The 16,168-nt window shown below is 43.4% G+C and overlaps 1 protein-coding gene across 9 annotated transcripts in view; it reads right to left on the minus strand.

Annotated features, from left to right (window-relative positions):
• The window catches only part of AUTS2 (activator of transcription and developmental regulator AUTS2), a 657,596-nt gene that overhangs the window by 224,037 nt on the left and 417,391 nt on the right, over positions 1–16,168 (minus strand). The window lies entirely within an intron of this gene.

Consider the following 16,168-nt stretch of genomic DNA (forward strand, 5'->3'; position numbering starts at 1 on the left):
CTGGATGCAGATCAAAAGGATGAATGTTCAAGCCCTTTCCCCAGCCACATTTGAATTTTTATTTTTTTCTTTATCGATACAGGAAAGCTTCCAGAGCAAGCAGCTCGAACTAAAAGCAGAAAGAGCCAGGATCTCTCAAATGTCAGGATGTGTGTAGGGTAAACAAAACCAGCAGCATCTACCACCTGCAATTCCCCTCCCAAAATAAACAGAGACTACAATATGGATATTTTGCAACCTGAAAAATTCACCCTCGGATCTCTTGATTTGAATGTAAATCTTGTCAATACCCAAACCCTTCCCACTGCCTGCAGAACTGGCATTCTCCTAGGCTGGTTTTTCCACAGCCAGGCATGAAGGACCAGGCGCTTTGCAGTGCCAGATCTCCAAATGGCTCGGCTCGCAGTTGGACACCTCAGTGAGTGCCAGATTCCCCCAGTGCTCAGCAGCCAGCAATGCCTATTGTCGCCCTTAAGGTAAAGTTCCAAAACATCCCTCTAGACTAAACACTTTTGGCAGCCTGAGTGCTTTGAGGACTCAAGCGGGTGATAAGCACTGAAGCTGTTAACTTCAGACTTTCTTCTTCCCCTTTCATAAATTCATTAAGGTTGGAAAGACCACTAAGATCATCCAGTCCCACCAACAACCCATCACCACCGTGCCCACTCTAAATGCGACATCTACTTCTTTCTTGAACACCTCCAGGGGCAGTGACTCCTCCACCTCCCTGGGAAGCCTCTTCCAATGCATCACCACTCCTTCTGAGAGTATTTTTTTTCTAATATCCAAACTGAACCTCCGTTTGCACAAGTTAAAGCCTTTATCTCTGGACCTATCTCTGTTATCGGGTGAAAAGGCACCACTCACCACCAGCTCCTTCCAGGCAGCTATGGAGAGCGATGAGGTTTCCCCTGAGCCTCCTTGTCTTCAGACTGAACCATCCCAGTTCCCTCAGCCAACTCCCCATCACACTTGTGCTTCAGACACGTGTAGAGGTTTCTGTTTTGGTGCTTCTCCATTTACCCCCAAAATGGCAGCAGTGACTGCAGAGCTTGCATACAACTGTGCAATTAAGTACACAACACCTACGGATCGCCTCCTGAAATCTCAGTAATGCTCCACTCATTAGTACACGCAAGTGGCTTTTTAGTTGTTCACTTATGACACCTCACACTGCCGTACACAGGCATGATCAAGTTATAGAGCCTTGAGTACCCAGTGCATTTGCAAAGAAGGAAAGCTATTTTTACAGCCCCTGAGAGGAGGCAGAGTGTGGAGGTACTTCCTTCTTTATACAATTACATTGCCACTGAACGTAATGTTTTCATGACTATCGTATAATGGAACTTAAAACTGATCATTTTATAGCCCCAGCAATGAGATAAGGGTTTGCATATACCACAGAGAGAACCTGCGGTGTCCTATCATAGAGCTGCACTGCACAGGCAGAATCTGAAACAAAAAAGCTGAGTTACACTTCTGCTTTGGGATAAAAACCCAGTGTCCATGTTAGGAGGGTGGGAGAAACTGGAAATTAGAACCTGACTGATATGCATTAACGCAATCAGAGACAATTTATTGAAATAGGCTTACTAGAACATTTTTGTTCCTTTTTAACTCTAGAGCTTTAGATTTAAATGCTCTAATCCCTTTTTTTTTTTTTTTTTTTTTTTTTTGCCATTTTTAACAGGAAATTTATTTTAAAAATACAATTATTGTAACTAAATGAGACACAGACTTCATTCAGCACCTTCAATTTTCTTTTTGCCTTTAAAAGAAGGGGTAAGTATATTTGCATTTGCATGATGGCTCCAGCAGTCCTAACCACCACTTTCAGTGAAGCTCCTCCTAGCATCACATGAATGATGTTCAAGGCCTTCCAAGCAGGGCTGGGCCTCTACAAGTGGCACCAGTCTTCATTTCTTGGAGTACAAAGACTGGGGTTGAAACCTGTAATCTGGGCAATGATCGAACATTTGATTAAAGCCACCAGAATTAAGAAGCAGTCACAATTTAGATTTCTGTCACTACATTCAAGGAACACATTGATTATATTTGGGATCAGAAACAATGCAACACATATTCCCCAGTGTCCCTAAAAGTCAGCTCTTCTGTGCCCTCCTGTCCCTGTTCCATGGGGAAAACAAAGCTGTTTTCATTGCTAAGTATTTGGCGTTACCAAAGAGAACAAGGATGATTTTGCATGGCCATTTCTCTAACGCATGTTGAGGGGAAAAAAGGATAAGGGACAGCACCTACATGACTACTGCCTTCTCATGACCAGAAGGTAAAAAGGAAACATCTACCTAATGGCCTTTAAAGGTCCTTCCCAACACAATCAATTCTATGATTCTATGATGTTTACCCCAGCGATGGGTCTGTCTCCCTTTTTCTGCCCTACAGTGCTACCTCAGAAGAACCAAGTCTTCCTCAAAGGTCTGGGAATGGAGAAGGGAATCCCCAGCCAGGCTTGGACACACAGCAGCCCCAAGGCTTTCAGTACTGCCATCCAGAGGAGGTGATCTCCTCCCCAACGCTAATGAAAGCCTGAGAGGACTGCTGTCCTCAGATGGAAGGTTGTCCTGAATGGTATTCTACCTGACCCCACACCAAAAGGAGGCATTTAGTAGAAGCAAATGGAAAATGAGGCTGAACAGAAATAAGAAATGTAAACAGAACACAAAGAGAGTAAACACTTCTCTTAATTTTTCACATGGAAAGTGAACCAGACTTTCTCTGAGGCCATCTAAATCTAATTCAAGTCACACATAGCACAAGCTGTGTTCCTAAACATAACCTACTTATTTCTATTATTGCCCCTTCATGCAGTTCTTTCAGTGGACATATTCATTCTGGCTGTTTCAATCTGGAACCACAAAAACACCTTTCTAGAGGCAATGTATGGAATTTTCATGGGCATTACTGAAAAGAGAAGGGGGGCAGTTCTGCACCCTCCTAAGCTGCTGTTACAGAAGTTCGACTGCTGCACAAAACATACGTTGGAAATAGAGGAGCACCACATGGAAAGGGTGCTCATAGTGAAGAGCACACCGAAAAGTAAGCTGCTTCCCATCAGCAAGTGCATTCTTTATCTTTAGCGTAACATTTATAAAGCTTGTTCAGGAAAAAAATGTGTTAAATCTTTCATCAGGCTACAGACACTTTATTTGGAGTCTTCACAGAAACCCGAAGTAGTGCCATAAGGTGCCTGGAATATTAGCCAAGATAAAACCTTCAGGGCCATGCACGCTACTGTTTTCAAATCTGTTCTTTCATCTGATGTGCCAGTCGAAATTACTTCTGCAACATGGCCAGAACCAACCTGGATGGATTTATAATGCCTCAAATTGCTATGGGCATATTTTTGTGAATTGCCTAGAGACAAACAGATAGTTCTCTTTAGATTGTGCGAATTGCTAATTCTTATGCATGTCATGCGTTTTCCAAGTGGCATGTTTAGACAAGAAAATTGCAGAATATTCCTGATGTCACCAGAGCTCTATGCTTAGAAAGTGTAGGACAGTGTCCTTATATCTCAGTATATATATTACAAATCATTTTAACTCCAAATTAGACAACACTTGTTACATTTTCTCACTGTACGACTCTGTGTAGGAGGAGAGTCAAGCAATAATGAACAGATTATCAATTATACCAACGCAATGCAACGACTCGCACAAGGAACAGAAGCTGAACTGAGCATTTATTTGCTCTGTTTAGGCAATTTGAATAAAAAGCGTAAGCGTTATCTTTTGTGTCAACATGTTGAGTTTCATGATAACTCAAGTCTGTTGGCATTATTAGACTACACTCAACAAATAACAAAGGCTTCCTTGCAGTGTGCTCTCCAGATACTACAAAGCTTCTGTGCTCAACCCACGGAGCTCCTCTCTCTGTCCATCCTCAACGTTTTTGATCCTACTGGCCAATTTTACCCACAGATAAGATAATGAACCTCTTGTGACTTTCCTAAGGGAAAAGTAAAGAAAGAAAGAAATAAAGGCGGCCAGTTGGTAAAGAGACCCACTAAGCCTGGAGGAAAGGCTGCAGCATGTGATCACACCTCGCTTGATACCAGAAAACACACACAGATGAGAAATGTTCTAAGAACTCCAAAGAAAAAGCATCAATCAGAGCTTTCAATTAACTCTCTATGGGAAACCAAGCTTTGCTAAGTATTTTTTTTTTTTTTTGCTCATGGAACGACTCATATTTATTTTACAACATACGACTTGGATTCAGAGGTGCCAGCTTTTAACTAATATATAAATTACCTTTATCCTTGAAACCAACAGGGACATCTCCGTATAGTGTATATTATAATGCATAATTATAGCTTCAGGGCATCATTTTATGTGAAAATGTAACATATAAAATAAAATTCCGTTTATATTACGATCAGATTTTTGCATTTAAAGTGATCCCATACACGTGGAGGAACTGGTAAACTGCCTGCTCAAGCAGCACAGAAAACATGGTCCCATGCTTATGCTAAGGGCTGTAAGATTACAACGATGAGTTTATTTCCCAGCTATGATATACTCTTCCTTAGTAATTTGGGGTAAAAAGCAAAGCGTATCAAAACAACCTCCCCTCTCTTTCTGTGTACTGCATCTTTAAAACAACTTCTCCCTTTCTTCCCCTCAACTTTCCCTTTCCTTTCTATTTGTGTTATGCTTTTTTATAAACCGTCTGATGCCTGCTTTCCCCTGAACGCCTATAAACTTTGTTTTCTAATTCTAACAAATCCAAACACAAACAGACTGAATCCATTTTACTGAAGTATTTTTAGTGGATTTTTGTTTTGTTTCTTTTAATTCTTGACCACCAGCCATGAACAAATTCCAGAGGCTCCAGAAAGCTGCTTGTGTCTGTAAGACGAGTGTAAACTTAACACATCAGTAGATTTGGGGTACTAAGGGAGGTGTCAGGAATAAAACGGTTGCTCTGCTATTACTGGTAAGGATACAACATTTATCTATTTGTCTGCATGCACTAGGCATGCAGCCTAGCTTACATCACTGTATGTCACTGTATTTCCCCGCATGATAGGGCAAGAGGGAATGGCTTTAAACTAAAAGAGGGGAGATGTTGGTTAGATGTTCCTAATTTTTTACTCTGAAGCTCTGGCATGGGCTGCCCAAAGAGGCTGTGGGTGCCCCATCCCTGGAGGCATTCAGGGCTGGGCTGGATGGGATCCTGGGCAGCCTGATCTGCTGGTTGGCAACCAGCCCATGGCAAAGAGGTTGCACCTAAGTGATCTTTGAGGTGTCTTTCAACCTAACCCATTCCATGATTCTATAATTCTATGATTTTAAAAGGAGGACAAATTATCAGCCACTGACCAGTTCCTTCAAATCCCCTGTAGATTTCATCATCGGTTTCAATGGTGTTTGCAAGGGCAAACAGAAGAATTTTATTTTCAAAGGGAAGAGGGAGCAGTGCTGCTAAAACAGCATTGCTTCCAACCCCTGCGGGATGCAAAAATAATCTGTGACTGTGACTTCAGTGAATTTAGTTAAGTACAGTTAAATTGCATCACAGATCCGTCTTTCGCAGATCCGCAACAGTTAATGAACGCGGTGGGGAGAGCAGATATTTCTTCAAAACAACTCATCAAGGAAGCTGCCTCTCCTTAGCAGATGTAAAGGCAGGGCCCAGCGCAGGAGCTGGCAGCAGCAGATGGTGCCTGAGGGCAGCTTGCTGTCTCCTGCTCCTGGGGGTGAGGCTGGGCGAGACGGGAGGTGCTGGGAGGTGGGGGCTGTGTTTTTCGGCAGCAGGTAAAATCCATTTGTCACACCAGCTCCAACTGGGCTCGCAGCACAAAAGTTAATATCTGAAACCAATGAGGCATTCTGCGCTCCGACGGCAGCGAGGCGGGGAAGCTGGGAGCAGCGCCGAGCTCCAGCCTCGGTCAGCAGGGAATGATGGTGAACTTCTCCTCCTGAAAGACAGCCTTTTCCTCTCTCTTTTCCAAACAAATAGAAAAAAGAAAAAAAGGAAAAAAAAAAAAAAAAGAGTATGCAAAGGGAAGCGTTTTATCTTATTGCACCTTCAGGGAAAGAACACCAAATGACGAAAGAGAGCGTGTTTTCTTTCTCTGTTCTCCACACAACAACACCAGTAAGCTCATAAAAGAGGCCCCTGCTTTCTCCCTCTCTGAAATACAGACACATACACAGCACCAGCAATAAATTTCCATTGCCTCCAACTTCCAGCGCTGCCAAGGTATGTGCCACAGACAGCATTTTTATGAACCCGTCTTTGACTGCCTGGATTTCGCCTTCATAAAGAAGAGATTTTAGTCCATTCTGTCTATTTATTTTGTGTAGAGGAATCAAGGTCAATAAACCACGGAGAAATTCACTCTACCTTATTCCATTTCACACTTTTGTCATCCACGCTTTATCGAGTATCTGAATGAATTTTTAATATCGTGCCACAAAATGCTTTGGTCTTCTATCATATGCTGGGACTCTATAAATCTGATAACACTTGGGAGTTCTCAAATATACTCAGCACTGAAGAAACAGCTTTAAAGTTTAGTCATTCTGATGAAATGTAAGAGCTTATATCAGTGACAGGTTGACAGAAAAAGCTGTTTTCCTTTCCATTTCACAGACTTCCACGTATGAACGCCATGAAACATGTCAGGACTTTCTCTGAGTCTATGAAGACAGCGATGGCATCTGCTCCCAGTGGGGAGCCCTTCTAACCAGTAATACTGTAAAATTTCCTGATTCTGAAATCTGATTGACAGTTGCAGGAAGGGCAGGGAGGAGGTGTTTACTGTATTTCATAGGAGAGCATCAATTGCTTGTCTTGGCACATGATGTATATTTTTATAGCATACAATGCCACTTTCAGCATTTATTTTTTTTTTAAAGTGAAATGTATTCGTGCTGGCTGAACAGGTTTATAATTTCCTGTTGCTGGAAAATATACACATCTTTTAAAACTAGGCATTAACCCTACATGTTCATCTACAGTTTTAGGTGAGGCAAAAGAGAAAGACCTAAATTAGGGCTGTAAGAAAGAAGGGGACAGATTCTTCAGCAGGGTCTGCTGTGATAGGAAAAGGGGATACGGTTTCAAACTAAAAAAGAGGGGAGATTTAGATTGGATATAAGGAAGCTTTTTGCAGTAAGGGTGGTGAGGCACCAGTATGGGTTGCCCAGAGAGGTGGTGGATGCCCCGTCCCTGGAGACACTCGAGACCAGATTGGTTGGGCTCTGAGCACCTGATTGAGATGTGGTGCCCCTGTGCACTGCAGGGGAGTTGGGATAGATGGCATTTAAGGGTCCCTTCCAACTCAAATGCTTCTATGATTCTATTTACCTTATGGAATCCTTATGGATTCTATGGCCGAAAGAACACATGGACATGTTGATCCCATCAGCAGCCCAGCACAGAGGTACTCTGGCTAACCCCACCTTCTAATGACAGCAGTTATAGGAGAGATCCATAGACTTTATAGTCTGTTAAATATTACTTTGTAATGCCGTGGTCAAACTGAGATCTCACTGAGTATATTACATTTTCCTACCTGCTCTTTTGACACACACACAGCTATGGTTTGCAGAAACCTGTCTGAATTGCACACAAATGCTTACCCCAGCCCCAGCTTGAACTTTCAAGTAGTTAATTCCACTTGCCTGCAGGGATGGGAAATCTAAAGATTGTGCTTGTTCCTTATTCCATTGCGCACTATAATACAGCAGTTTTCCACTTATGATTTGCTAAATTCTGAAATTGCACAAATGTCCTCCAAGAGGAATCTAAAGCATGAGCAAGAATAGCAAACAAACGGCCAATAGCCTTACATTTACTGGAAAACTCCACACCTTCCAAAGGAAATGTTTAGGGATGCACAATTCAAAAAGTCTTACAGACTGCTAAAAGCTTCCAACCATACCAAAACCACAGCTCCTCCATGTTCACAGGGCAGTGCAAACTCTTCCTTATAGAAAAGTGAAGCAACAACCCAAACTGCTTTTGCTGTCCTGCCATTCCACCAACTCTAAGAGTAGTAAATACAGAGCACAGGACAGCCTGGGCAGTGTGCCTTTGCAGGAGGTGGCATTAAGCCTGAATTATTTCATAAATGAAGTAGAATGAAAGACTGCAGTAAGCACTGCGTCGATACTGGCTTACAGACCAGATTTGCTCATGCATACAAAGCTAGAACTCTTCTCAGTTTCAGTTTGGGGGAGACTGGAAAACAAGAGATTTTCACAATCTGATTTTCTATTTTCAAGTTCCCCTGAAATCTCTGTGAATGAAGGAGGGATTCAAATGCTCACGCTCAATAGCTGTATGCCAAGGTAAGGTCTAAGGTCTAAAAAGTTGGTCTAAGGTCTAAAAAGTTCAGATTCATTGGGAATCCAGCCATGGCCCATTAGACTACAGGAAAGACATCCCAATAACTGAAGGTACTCTGAATCTGGAACTACTGAGGTTACAAAGAGTGAGACGTGTAGGAAAACCTTCAATATATTATTAGAAGCACTGTCATATGACATATTTTGTCAATGCATTTAATCTTGTCCTAGTAACTCTATGACATAGGAGTGCATTCAGGCATTCTGTTCTAGCTTCTCTGCTTCTGATTCAGATAATATTATGGATAGCTGTAACAGATGGCATTCACGATAGTGCTGCTTTACAAGACAAAGCTCCCACTCTTCTCCCTTCTGCTTTTTCTTTTTTCTTGTCTAACTAAGGATATGCCAAGGTGAAATAAAGAGAGGCTCAGGCCTTTACCCACCATCAGAGCATGGCATCTGTGGTACCAAATAGCAGAGATAGGTGTAGAGAAATAATCAAACACCGTTTGAAAGGATGAAGCAAAAGAAAAGCAAACTAAACAGCAAAAATGAAGGATGCATCCAGAAACTCAGGTGATCACATGATTGGAAAAGACAAAGTTTCTTTTTATAACCACTCTGTCAGTGGCAAGGACAGAGATTGGCAGAACCCACAGATGTTTATAGACATGATTCTGACAGTCCTAGGGGATGTCAATGGGTAGGAGACTATTACAAGAAGAGACTTCGACTTATGACATGCTCCTACTGATCAATCGAAGAGCTATTGATCCCTGGCTGCTAGGAAATAGCTGCGTACATCAAATGTGTACAGCAAGGACACACACTATGCTCCTGACAGCTTCCAGTAGCATGGGCTGTATTCTTGTGATAATGACAAGCTCATACTGACACATGTGAAGTTGCTCTGTGATTAGCATGCTGCTCATTTCGTTGAAATAGAATCATGTTCATTTTGGAGATAAACACAGTAATGTTAGCAAAAGTTTCAAAGGACTTCCAAGTTAATTGTGGCCTGCAGCCTCCCTGGAAGCAAAAAAAAAACCCTCAATTCAACACCTTCAATTTCATAAAACTGAGTTAGATACTTCAGGAGGACAAAGTGCAGCATTTTAGGGGTGGAATTTCAAAGGACAACTCTACAGAGATATTTACCTATTAGCGTGATTAGCATTCAGACACAGTTTATCCTTGGGTTGGTTTGCATTTTGAGAGAGATTCAGAGGAAAAGCAATTTCTAAAAGTCTCTCATACCTCCCTGTTCTAACCGCTTCAGCCACAGCATAATCTCAGCAGCACACGTTCTCCCAAACACAGGGCTCTACCAGCTTAGATCTTGTAATTACTGCTCTTCATCAACACAATCTGAAGGGCATAGCTTTAGAGTTTTTGCAAACTATTTGCATTTTTTAAAATTATTATGGCTTAGTGGGGAAAGATTGGAGGTTGGTGGATGGCTGGACTGGATGATCCTGAAGGTCTTTTCCAACCTTTTGATTCTATGATTATTACTATTACACGTAATAGACTGGGACTATCAAAGAATTCCCTTCTATTCAGGGCCAAATAAAGAGTGCAGCATATAACATACTGTATGGCTCTGAATGCTATAGTCAGGACAGGAAAACAGTCGGAGTAGTTATTATCAGTTTGCTTTATAAGTATGTTATTTACAATACGCAACAGATGTTCTCCGAATGTTAATGGGAAAATACAGGCCTTTTATTTATTTCTTTTCTGACAGACCAAAAAGTGCAACTAATATAATAATAATCTTGCAAAATCCAAAGATTACTTCACAATTTGGAAAATGCTATGTTGAGTCATTAGTCTTATTATCTGGTATTTTCATAACTCACTAGATAAACACTATAAACTATGATTTCCTGGTAATGATCCCTTATATGTGCAAAAACAGGCTTCCAAGAAATCTCAATTAAGCCCTAAGAAACAGTGGTTTTAAATTAACCCCAGCCCCCAAAGTAATGCAATAATGCACGTACGTGTGTGAGCATGCACATGTGCATGCGCTGCCCTTCCTGCGAATGGGTAGGATTAGAACTGCTGGGCTGTAAGTTATATCTCCTGTGCTGCTAACTGCTAACAGAATGTTTTCTTTAGCTCAGTGCTTTTCAGTCTGTCTGCAAACCCAAGGGATCCACACGCTCTTCGTATGTGGATCTGTAAATCTGTTTTGGTTCGCTTCACTGTACTGGGTCCCTAATTCCATCAATAAAGGCTTAGGGGAGTCCATCTGTTGAAAAAAAAGAGTGTGAAAACTTCTGCTGTGGCACCAAGCCCTGATCTTCAGCACCAGGAGCTCTAAGTTCCTTCTTGGTGTTTGCTGGGGAGTTATAACTTGCCCAGCACAAAGGATTACATGGGTAGATAAACCTAAGACAACAGGTCTGAAATGTTAAAAGGTTATGTGATCTCAACTTGAGAAAGTCGTGGATGGGATCAGCCCTGTAGGGTGCATGTTCTGATGGGGGTTTTTTCAATCTTCATTTGGAAATTGAGCTTGGACACCACTAGCTCTTCCCTTTCAACAGCCCTTTATCTGATGTTTCTGTGTGAAGGATGTTACACAGCACTGACAAGTGGTGGGTCCTGCACAGGACAGAAAGCTTGGCTGTTTGTGCTCCTGTACCTTGGATGGCCACTAAGGTAGCCTACACAATACTGGTGAAATAAGATCAACCTGAAATTGTAATTTCTTAACCAGTCCTTTGGGGAGAAAGTAGAAACTAATGCCTTTGTTATCTTACAAAGCACACTGCTGAGAAGCATATTTGATATATTTTTTGGCCTGCCTTCCAAAGAAAACAATGTTTGTGCACACAGGCTGTCAGTCCACCCAGTCCTAATAGTTTTTCAACCCTCCTGTTCCCTTTCAATGAAACCTGATAGAGATCTAAAAACCATCAAGTTGTGACAAGCTTCATGTAAACCAGTAGCACTAGTAGAGGAAAGGCAGATACTGCTCAGTTCTTACAAGAGCATGCTGTCCTCTGGGCCAAACTGAGATGGAATATGCAACGCAGCCAGCAGTATGCAACACGTGCATGGCAGAGCAAAGACAACAGGGCTCCGTGACGTGGGACACAAATCTAAGGCAGTTGGATTTCACTGTTCTCCCCGCATGTCGAACAGCTTGTTTGAGCAATGCGAGGACAACGAGGTGTGATGTGTTTGTTTGGGACCAATTAAGGGATGCTCATTTCAAAACAAAGAACTCACCATCTCTACCCAAAGAAATCCAGTTTGACAATATTGCAAAAGAAAAAGTCCAGATTCTCCCCTAGTTTCCCTCCCATCTCAGCACAGCAGTCGGGAAAATAACATTCATTGCTATTGTACATGACAGGTAAAAGAAAAAAAAAGCAACAGCCACATCTGGTATCATTAATACTTTAGCAGACTTCCTATTTTTAAATTAGTATCATTCTGCAAGCAAAATGACAGCTCCTCACAGCGCCCATGAATCTGCAGAAACAAAGCAACAAACAAAGCAGCAGTTTACGCATACAGCTGCCGACAGCTCTGACAGCCTTTCAAAGCACTCCTGCGCACGGAGCCCAAACCTGCAGCAAAGAACACCAGGCTGGCACTTCCCTCGGGATTTTACAGGTGAGAAGCAAACTCAGGAGCTGCTGGCTGTTGCCAGGAGCCACCTGGGGCTCAGCTGTGGGTACCAGCTGCACACGGACAGGCGGTGGGGCCAGCAGGGAACCAGATGGATTTACAGGGCAGCACTAGCGAGCTCGCTGCGAGCCATTCCAGCTGCTGTTGGAGAGGCATCTCCCAATGAACTCCATGGTGGGACACGTCTCCTGCTCAGGGGATGCTCTGTTGGACTTTCTGTGCTTCCATTCAAGGGTGAATGCCAGAGAAACGCAATGGGGGAGACCAATGCAAGGTGTCTGTAGTGGTAGCGTTTGGCAGCAAGGAACAGAGCCGGCCCTGGCCCTGCACACTGCATCTCTTGGCTCCCAAGGTAACTGCTCACAGCATCGCTTCTGTGACACCAGGGAGCATACACACAAATGAGCTGTGGGACAGACTGCAGGAAATATCCGTCTCCTGAGGTAACCACAGGCTTAAAATTAGGCTTGAGGATGACAAAAAAGCCTGTCTGCCCGCATCCTGACACGTCTCATCCATCTCGGGGAGTTACCAAGCCCCATCTCCGCTGCTCACTTACGTCAATGAAATCAAGCAGGCTCTTGAAGCGGCTGCAGGAAGTTCTCCACATGTTCACTGAGGCATCTGGAGCAATTCCCGTTATTTAATTCTCGCTTGGTTGCCAACTCAAAACACCAAAACAGAAAGCAGAGACATTTCTCAATCTTTCCTCACGAGGGATTTACATGGGTAAAACCCATCACAGAGTAATCACTCTGGACATATTTACAGATGAATTTTTCCATTGGATTTTCCAAGGTGCTCCATCTCACTGCCAATCCAGTCGTACCACAGCTGTACAAAAGGGACAAACAGCCACCCCTGGCTTACCACTACATGCTGCGGATAAAAGCAATGCCCCATCTGGCTTCTATGGCTAACTGCTACCCATGCTGCAGTTGTAGATAAATAAATCAGTGTACACAAGGACCCACTAAGTCACAGAAAGTCTCTGCTGGGAGCTAATTTGTGCAGTTCTTTTACGTCAGTTACCGAAGGACTTGGGAAAAACAATCCACCACCAAGACAGAGGTCAAATTTTAATCTCAGTAATTAAGAAATGGGCCCTGATTCCTGGCTAGTAGATCACAGAATCACAGAATCATCTAAGTTGGAAAAGACCTTTAAGATCATCAGGTCCAACCATAACCTTCAGCTACCAAGTTCTACCACTAAACCATGTCCCTTAGATCCCTTGCTCATCTGTTCCTGCCTAAGGACCTCTTCATATCTGGATTTCTCCAGCTCTGCACTGACTGCTGTTGCTTTGCCCTTACTCACATCACCCCTGAAAAGCCTTTGGTACGTCCTAATGGACCCCCAGCTTTTATTTTCCTCCACTCCAGCTCTCTCTTTTAAATTTCTTACTCACGCACACAGTAAGTACAGCAAGAATGGAGGTTGCAGAACACCCCATCAGCTCTGGGTAGGTTCTTTTACTATGTAACCCTTACCTTTAGAAATCTCTACATTTAAGAAAAAGCTTGTTTACAGGATGCTTTGCATAGGATTAGTCTGGAGGAGGAGAGGCTCAGGGGTGGCATTACGGCTCTCTACAACTGCCTGAAAGAAGAGTGGTGATGAACTGGCACAAGCTGCCCAGGGAGTAGTGGGGTGACTGTCCCTGGAGGTGTTCAAGAAACATGGAGACAGGGCACTGAGGGACACGGTTAGTGGACATGAGCTGATGGGATGATGGTTGGGCTAGATGATCTAATTGGACTTTTCCAACCTTAACGACCCTATGAATATCATGTATTACTTCTTTGTACCTCTCTTCCTGACTTCACATTCACTTGATGGCTGGTACAAGAAGCTGGATAGCAAAACACAAGCCATGGAATGGACTGCCATTACGCCCTCATTAAATCCACTGCTTTGCTGAGCCTTAAGAATAAATCTGCACTGATTATTTTCAGCAGGGGAAAAATATCTGCCAGTAACTCAGCTGAAGCCAAGCAGAATGCACCATAAGCACTTTTCTGACCAAAGGAAAGCATTACTAAGTAACAAGTAACAGAGGAACTCTCCGTGTTGGTTCTAAGACATCTGGAAAACAGTCTGAGTTACTGACTATCCTGAGTAGCGATCCATCCATACACCTCACCAGCTAGCAGACAAACCATGTTACCCTTCAGTAAAGGAGCAGATAACATAATTGCAAATGCAGAAGTTTGCATTTCCAGGGAACCTTCTAAATTCAGGGCTTCTGTGGCTGAGTATGTTTTGTCGTGCCTTGAGCAGAGCATGAAATGCCAACAAATGGGAAGGGAAAGTCCCATTAGGGCTCATGCTCACAGCAGCTTCCAGTGAGACCCCCAGCAACAACGCCCAGTCCCTCCAGACAGAAAAGATGCTTCTGTGACTTCTCCTGACCCAATTATAGGGTCAAAACATGGCATTAAGGCCAAGTGCTGTGCTCCTGGCTGCAGTCCTTAAGATCAGGTTACTCTGGAGTGTGCTGGCATTGTGGGCCTGGGTGATGTATGTTTGCTGTCAGTGCAGAAATAACACGCAGTGCATCGGAGCGGGCCCCACCTGCCGAGCAATATGTTCTCCATCCCTCGGGCTGTGCTGTGTGCCGCTCGGCTAGGAGAAACTTCCACCCACCCAGCACATGGCAGGGCAGGAATGCACTCCCATGCTCGCCTACGGGAGGACGTGCCACAAAACCCCTCTTGCTGTGACAAGAAAATCACTCCCTCTTATGTATTTACCTAAAAAAAAAAGTGAAAGAGGGAAAAAAGGGGAAAAAGAGAAAGAATCACAGCCCACTGATTGCATACATCATGACCGCAATTGGCAGAAAGTTGGCTTGTTGATGATTGATTCATGAGCGCCTGTTACAAGCCAAGAGAGACAGGAGATGGCAATACCCCTACTTATTTACTTGGGAGGCTCTCCCAGGCCCCGCAGGAGACTGCAGGTCAGGCTGACACGCAGGAGGCTGCTCCCTGCCCTTATTTCTTCCATGGTTTGATGGATGCCACTGCTCAACACCACGTGGTGTTTTCTCACCACAGACAGGCATCAGCAGGGCAAGGAACCAGGATGCATCCTTTTTAGGGAGGGGAGGTGTGCATTTGTTATGGTGCCTCTGAGGTGCTGGCAAGTTGAATGCAGATGAGTTTTGCTTGTTTGTGCATTACTGCTGGCTCCAACACGGCCGGTGCTGCAACGCCTCAGGGCAGCCAAGTGGTTCCTCACCCTCAGCACACACACACGTGGGGAAGGACAAGCTCTATCCCATCTGCTGAGCAAGGCTCACTGCAGGTTGCATTAAACAGCATAATTAATAGTTTCAGACTAAATACATGCAGCCTTCCTGTTTCATTTCCAAGAAGCAGAACCATAGAATCATTAAGATTGGAAAAGATCTCTTATGATCATCTGCCCACCTACCACCAATACTGCCCACCAACCACGTCCCTAAGTAGCACATCTACATGTTTCTCAAACACCTCCAGGGACAGTGAGGAAACAGCCTGAGTGTTAAATCCCTTTTTTGTCTTATACCAGTTTTGGAGCAAGAGTTTCACACTTCAGAAATGCACTTTGTATATCAGTGTACAACAGAAGAGTTACAGAACTTCATCTACAAAGCAGCAGGCTTTCGCTGTGCCAAATTTCCTATAAAACAGATTCTTCTGTATTTTGAGAGGCATCACAAAGTTTATAAGTAACTGCTGACTAGATTAAATTGTGTATTAAAATTAATACCAACCAATAAATAAGCACGGATATTTCTTTCAGCTTCATGAAAGGACAGCCATGGAATGTGGATGGACAGCAGAGGTCTAAATATTCGTGGGTTTTGATATTGGAACAGATAAAAGTTGTTTCCAGTTTTAATCATTTACAGGATGCTCCTGGTACCACACAAGTGGTGGGTATCACAGAATCACAGGATGGCTTGGGTTGGAAGGGACCTCAAAGATCACCTAGTTCCACCCCCCTGCCACAGGCAGGGCTTCCAACCACTAAACTGGGCGCTCAATCAGGGCCCCATACAGTCTGGCCTTAGGGTCTCAAACACGTATAGATAGGTCCTATTTAATACAAGCAAGGTGTGAATATTCTTGCTATTAATTTAAAAGATTTTCAAAGACAACTCAGTATGAACTGACTTGCCAGTGACATTCTCTTATGCACAGAAA

This window comes from Phasianus colchicus, chromosome 21, assembly GCF_987193195.1.
Source record: "Phasianus colchicus chromosome 21, bPhaCol1.hap1.1, whole genome shotgun sequence".
NCBI classification, from domain to species: Eukaryota; Metazoa; Chordata; class Aves; order Galliformes; family Phasianidae; genus Phasianus; species Phasianus colchicus.